The following is a 7,519-nucleotide window of genomic DNA, read 5'->3' as shown; positions in this document are numbered from 1 at the left end:
CTTGTACACACACACTTCACTTGTGGGGTACAATCAGAGACTTTCAGCCTGGTTCTTTGCTCCTTCTAGATGTGACCACTCTGATCTGCAACCCCCTATCTTTATTCCTTGCTCTTCTTTTAAGCCTTTAACCTTCCGGTGCTTCCTGCACCCCATCTTGTTTTCCTTTGCTTCGTCCCTGAGAACATCTGCACCTTCCTTTTGCTGTTCCTTTTTTTCACTGTGCATTCTTGAACCTTCCTTTGCTTTCTTATCATGCCTCTTGCACACCTTACATACTTTCTTTTTCCTTATCGTGCACCCTTGCACTTGTTTCTTTCTCATGCTTCCTGTACAGTGTCACCATGCACACTTTGCACTCTGTAAATGTTTGTCACTTTTCCTTCTTTGCACTCTCCTCATGCCTTTCATTCTCTTTACCTTTCTTCTGCACCATTTGCACAACTTCAAATGCCTTTCTTTCACTTCTTACTCTTCCTGTCCTTCATACACTTTCTCACTTTCTGCTCTGTGCTGCTTTAAACTGTCTTTCTGCCACTCTGCTTTAGTCAAACGCACGCTCCTGAGTTTCTAACTCACTGGGCAGCATTGCATTGACACGTTGTCGTGATACACACACAAAAGTGACAATTTGCCAATCACGGCTTTAGATGACCGCATTAGCCGCTGAAAGCCAATAGTTTATTCAAAGTATGTGCTAAATGCTGACAGTAATCTGTTGTAGCACCTCCATTACGCAGTAGTGAGCTACAAGGAATATGCAGGCCTAGTAGGGGTGGTAGGTCACATTATGCATTGTAGATAGACAGGCAGGGCAGAGGCCCCAGTTCTGTTGCTAATAGAGACATTATTGGAGTGTTTAGAGCATTATGGCACCTATATAGCACTTAGATAGCCAATGTTAAGCGCTATGGACACTAAGCTATGAGTGCTTGCCTTTTAGAGCTTGCTCACATGGGGTTAATTCATCTTGGCTTCTCTTAGAATATTCTGCTTTTCTAACTGTAGCCCTGCATGGCTTCGTAAACAAATCCTGTTTCCCTGAGAAGGCCTGGTACGGCCTTGCCCACACGCTGATAAGGACATTCCAGTGCTTTCGCAGAGAGGGCTCCAAGGGAGGGGTAGGAGCGAGCAGGGAGCATCTCAGAGAGAGTTGGGTTTTTCCATGAGCAAGCCTATATTTTGCACAGGGAAAGTTCTGGAACTGTGCGTCATGGACTGACAGCACGAGATTACAAAAATGCATGCCCACATGGATCAGGTGGGAGATCGATCCGTGGACTTGGTTCGAGCAAGATCGCGTGTCCGGAACCTGATGCTCTGTCGGCACCCTGCAGCGCTGTCATCTGAGCGGGGCTGACAACCGCTAGCTTATGAGGCCCAGGGTCTCCCAGTGCCGATTGAAGGGGCATAAGACTGTGTTTCTCTTAAGTTCTATGTTTCTCTATATTTTGTATTTCTCTGTTTTGTAATCTTCTCTTACTTGAATCCCAAAGTGCTGCTAAATTTTACTGTTTATGCTTTTTTCTAATGGTAAACATTTTGTAGGTGTCATTTGTCACTAGCATGAGTTCACTGCTCGGCACAATAGAACCTGTATTTTGGGCTGAATTGGGTAATTTTTGCTCTCAAGGGCTGGTCCCGAGGAAGATTTTCCCCTTTTCAAGACACAAGTGGTCCCTCTGGATACACAGGATTGAGGTCAGGGTCTCTCTACCTGCCCCTTAGACACTCTTGGGACTGGCACACATGCCAAGGGAACAAGCATTGCACCGAACGCCACCATCAGAATACAGTCAATCAAATTCCGGCTCCTTGGAGGGACGGCTCCCTAGCCATGCTGCAGCCCCTCGCAAACACTGAGCAAGCATCATCCTTCAAGCTTCAACTCCTGCTACTCTCTGCTCCTCGGCTTCACCGGTCCAGTCAGCATCCCCAGCTTGCTGTCCTACTTGTGAAAAACAATACCTTTTATAGTTGAGAAAACAGTCAAAGGCAGTCGGGTGTTATTGGTCATTATTAAATGCCTGACCCTGCCTGACTCTTAGTGGAACAATTTGAGTTGTTCCTATAGTAGGTTGCCCTTATTTTCCCTATGTTGTTTTTATGGGTAATATTCAGTGCTCCTGGTTGCCTCTTCCTCGTCCAGAACTAGCTGGAAATGGGGAAGGGGTAATGGAATGGTTTTGGAGGGTAGATGTATTTCCTGTTACTCTATCAGGAATCGACAATGGGAAATCCTCTAGCCTAGTTTTCCCTCAAGGGGATGGTTGCCCCCTTCCATATTCCAGATTATTGATTATACAAACATGGTTTTGATTGTATTCCCTGTGATCTAAATTGGTAGAGGATGAAGGGATATTAATATCAGACTTCTGTCTTTGTTTTAGTTGGTCTTTCTTCCTTCCCCCACCTTGGGCGATTGACTCTTTTCTTCCTCCCCCTTGGGTCATAGATGACAGGATTGCAATTAGGGAAAATGAGACCTGGATTAGCGTGACAGGAATCAATGTATCCCATGAAGGCGTCTGGGACTTCCTCTTCCATTGCTCCATCAGAATACAGTGTCTCGCCTGGGGCATTCCCATGAAGGCAACCTCGGATTCCCCTACCCAGGTGATTCACCCTCGCTCGTCCACCCCCAGGGTTGGTATCCAAGAGTGATGGCCCTCCCCTGGCCACCTGAATAGAGGACTCTCAGGGTCTTAATGGGAGAATACCCCTAGGCTTCTCGCAAAAGTTAGAGCCAATATGTTGCATGGGGTTGACTTAAATTGCAACAGTTTTGTCTGATTCGGGCCTTGGACACTATCTGGCGATCAGATAGATGGAAATGATGAGCTCCTGGGGATTTGATATGCTAAATGGTAGCCTAAAAGGAGACAACTGCAATACTTTTGGTTTTGGGGATCCTCCATGGCAATCTTGGATTACATGTTTGCTTCTTATTTTTTCTCTGCCTGCTGTACATCATTAATCATGATTCATAGTGATCGTAGTGCTCACTTGGCCTTGTCATGAATGTATGCTTACAACATTTTTGTTCCAAGAACTTGATGCTGGGAGGTTCGTACAGTAAATCACAAAGGAAACCGTATCTCATGGAATTTGAAAAATGCTACAATTTTAATTGGCAAGTTAAAAAATTAGGAAAGTCCAAACCTAAGCACATTACTTAAACCTTGAAACTTCACGGGTATTTTTGTGGATTTTATTACAAAAGTTAATACAAGCAAATGTACTGCAGCTACACACAAACACTGTTTTGATGCAGAGGTACAAGAGGAAAAAAGAAACGTACGTCAGCAAATCAGAAGACTCCGAGGACTTCCAGTTGAGGAAATAAGGCATTGCAAAAAGAACTGAAATATACAAATTGGTTAAGATCAAAAAGATACCAATTAGTGCAGAAAGATTCTGAGTGCATACCAGCGGCTCTTTCGGGGGACCAATCCAGTAACTCCTGGAAGCTAATTAATGTTGATCTAGGTGGCCAGACTTATATGCTGTTAAATTCTGTGCCAGAGGTAAAATGGGTAGAGCTTTTTTAAAAAGTCTATGATCCTGTAGAAGGGAATCTCTTCCTGTATGATTCCATAGATAACATCAGGTGGGAATTGGAGTTCTCCAAGGAGGATATATTGGAAGTTATCCACCATATTAAACCTTAAGAGCCCCAGGACCGCATTGGCTTTCCACCCTAGCACTAAAAGTCAACCCCTGCCTTTGGGCTTGTGCTTTGTTTTTATCTGTTTGAGCAAATCACCCCTACCCGCTCGCATCCCCCTACCGGTACTGTTTCTCCTTTAGTTCCAGTTCCGATTTTGTAAAAGGTGGATAGTAGCAAGCCAAAAAATGACCAACCCATCGCTCTACTCGACCTCTCAAGTAAGGTATTCTCTGACCAGCATTTACAATCTTGTGCTAAGCAATCTGGTAGGTGTGATCCTGGGTTTCAGAAAAGGATTTGGAACAGCCTTGAGCATTCTTTTATTTCTCCTTCAGGAAAGTTTTGGTAAAAAAAAGACAACCACTTTCGATCCAATAATGGCATTTGACAGGGTTTCTTTTACTAGATTTTGAGAGAAATTGTTAAATTGCGGCTGCCCTCAGGCATTAGTATCGATTTTGGAAATTCTACATTCAGATATGGACCTTCAGGTTCGCCTAAATATGAAGGGACACATGAACTTAGAATCTGCAAGGGGACAAAACAGGGGTGTGTTTCATCACCCTTTCTTTTTAATATGTACATTTCAGGTTTAAGTATTGCATTTTGTGAGACCAAATCTTTTCCGACAATCCTTGGCTAGCATACGTGGATGATCTGGTTCTCTTAGTTTGCTGTGCTATTGGACTTCAGAGTCAGCTAAGGGATCTTCAGAGATATATAGATCATAAAAATCTAGAAATGAATATGGCTAAGACTAAAATCGTAGTCTTTTCAAAAAGGAAAATGAAGGAATCCAACTTTACATTGTACCTTAACAATGAAAAACTAACCATTGTAGACAGGATGACCTATTTGGGCTATGTCTTGCAGGCGACTACTAACACAAAGAATATTCAAGAAAGATTGTTTAGAAAGGTACGAATGTTAGCCATTCAAGCAAAATGACTGCCTAGAAAATATGGGCGCTATGCCATGATACCGCTTGTAAAATTTCAACAAAGCAAAGGTTGTCCCTACTCTAACCTATGGGTCTGAAATTTTGGGGGACATAAATAATATCCTGTGGTCCAGACTTGAGGATATTTATTAGAAATATGTGCTAAGTCTCCCGAAGGGAGTGCCAGTTCAGACAATTTGATTTTAATTTGGCATTCTATAAAAGTGGTAATTGTTATTTGGAAAATACTTGCTCTGTACAGAAACATCCTGGATTTTCCAGCAGATTCAATGTTTCAGAATTTGTCCCAAGACTCCATAATTGTAAGTCTAATGGATTGGAGGAGGTACTTGGATAGAACAGAGGGGGGCAAAAAGGCCGCCTTTTTTGTTGAAGGGGGGGGGGGCTTGACTAAAAAAGGCGTAATGGCAAGAGAAGGAGGATTAGAGTCAGCAGCTACCCTGGGTCAACCTTGTAGGATAGGTGGGTCCAGAATGGCAGGAAGCTAGTGTTTAAGGACCAGCAAGTGACGGTCACAAAAAAGTTTTTAGAACTTTTTGAAAATAAATTCAATTTATTCATAGAGATAGACACATGTGTAAAAGGCAAGTTTACAAAGAAAAGAATACAAGAAAAAACAAACTTAGAGCTGTCACAAATGTGCCTTGTTTGGCTAATAATGGTGAAACAAGTAAAAAACTGTTGTTAGCATCACAGTTGAATTGAGTGAGGGTTAGTAGCATATGTGTAATGTATTTGTTCCAAATACCACTGTAGGGTTTAGTAGGATATTACAGTCTTGTAACTGTAGCTGCTGACTCTAATCCTCCTTCTCTTGGAGGAGGTACTGTAAGGAACGTTTGCTGCCTGAAAATACTAGCGAGGAGATTTGGGGCCACATCATAAGTTGGGTGGTATCCCGGCATTAATTGTGCTGGGATACCCCCCAATAAAATTAGGGTTACCCTTACTCAGTCTTGCGCAACTTGCACCCATGGTAAGGCAGTAATTCCCCATTGGACCCTATAGGGATGGGTGGTGCTATTACCGCCAGCGCAAACGCAGGCGATGTTAATAGCACTGAAAATGTCCACAGCTGGAGGTGAATGCGTCCAGGTAGGGCCATACTTGGGATTGGGCAGAATGGTAAATGCAGTGGTAATAGCGTTACAGCCGCATTTTCCTAATGAGGCTCCTAGTCAGTAATCCAAATGTAACTTTAAAAAAGTTCTTGCTTTCTGACTGGTGTAGCGCAAGAAAACAATACAGAAAGTATACATGTATTAAATCTGTATTGCTTATAGAAAAAGGTCTTGGAGTTATGCCCAAATATCAGATCAAATTCCCTTGTCTTAGAAGGCAGCAAATGTTTTGAGATCTACACTAAATGTCCTTCCTACTAAAGACGTTTTTGGAATTAGGGCAAGACTTGCGGACCTAACAATGCTATGTAGATTTTGTAATCATCCCACTGAGATTGAAACCCTGAGTCATCTTGTGATTAAATGCCCCGTGCTTGCTTTGGCATTCAAGATTTGCTTTGCATGATTTATGAAGGATTTTAAGTGCAGCCAGGGCAGCGTGACTCGGGGTAAATGCAAGGAGGCAGGGGACTTTGGGTAATGTTAAATCCCCTAAGTGTGCAGTGGCCAGGAGGCAGTGCAGGGGTGACTGATCATGGAGGAATCCGGTATCGAGGGGCAGGGAGGCCATTCCGGAGGAACACATCTGCAGAGGAGAGAGATCTACCTCCACTCTCTGCCTGGCGAAGCGTCTGACCATCAGAGAGTTTGAGGTAGCCTAGCGAAGGGCTCGAGAAGGAAGGTATTTTGAAAGCAAAAGTTGGATGTAATGCTGGCCCCAGACCTAGAAAGTCTTGTAGACGATGCAGAGGGTCTTGAACTTGATATTGCAGCTGTCGGGAGCCAGTGGGGTGATTTCAGGGCTGGCGATATATGGCATCAGGAGGGGTTATTATCACTTTGGATATTGACCCTTCCCCAATTTATGGCTTGAGATAAAGCCTCTGATGAAAAAGGAAGGGGCATCATAGCCTGAACTTTGCAGAACATGTCTGCCATATTTTCAAGGTGTGTTTGCGGGGTTAGGGCAGGAAGTACCCCTGACAACTATTTCAATAACCTTTGGGAGGGGTTGTATGTGAGAGTTTCAAATGTTACTTGATTGCAAATCCATGAAAAGTTGGCAAAAAAGCCATTGTTTCTTCTATGTCTTTTTTGTTTTCTTCTTTTATGTCAGGGTTACTACCAGGATGGTAAACCTGACCAAATCATTGGCCTGGTTGTCTATCTCAGAACCCCCAAAGGTGTGTGAATCGTCTGTGAAAGGTTCATGTAAACCCTGGCATGCTGAAACCATTCCCAAGAACTTTCAGATGGTAGAGCCCTTCTACTTACTCCTCCAGGTCCTGTACAATATTTGGGAGTGGTTGTATTTCAGAAATATGAACTTGTCATGTTTGTAAATCCCTGAAAGGTGAGCAAAATAACCATTTTTATTTTGTATAGTTTCCTCATGTATGTCATGATTACCAGAAGATTATAATACTTGACCAAGAACTGTGCGCGTGCTTCTGTGCAAAGTACGGTATACAGGCTTTATAATTAAAATGTTATGTAGAACGAATATATAACGAAAATTATATAACGAAAAACATGTGGGGGTGGGGTAAATGTTAAATCTTGGGGGGGAAAGGTTGGGGTGGGTTTTTAGGGGCGGGAAACAGTTTTGCGCTCGACCACCCTCGCCACTCCCCAGAAAAAAAGAGAAAAAACAGAAAATAAAAATCTGTTGTTTTGTCGTTAGAAAATGTTTATTATATGTGCATTTGTTATAAAATGATTTGTTATAAAGACACGTTACCGCAAAGTGCTTAAGGACTCAAATGA

The sequence above is a fragment of the Ambystoma mexicanum genome, chromosome 7q (genome assembly GCF_040938575.1).
Source record: "Ambystoma mexicanum isolate Mex_15411 chromosome 7q, UKY_AmexF1_1, whole genome shotgun sequence".
NCBI classification, from domain to species: Eukaryota; Metazoa; Chordata; class Amphibia; order Caudata; family Ambystomatidae; genus Ambystoma; species Ambystoma mexicanum.
Note: the sequence above shows the minus strand (reverse complement) of the source record.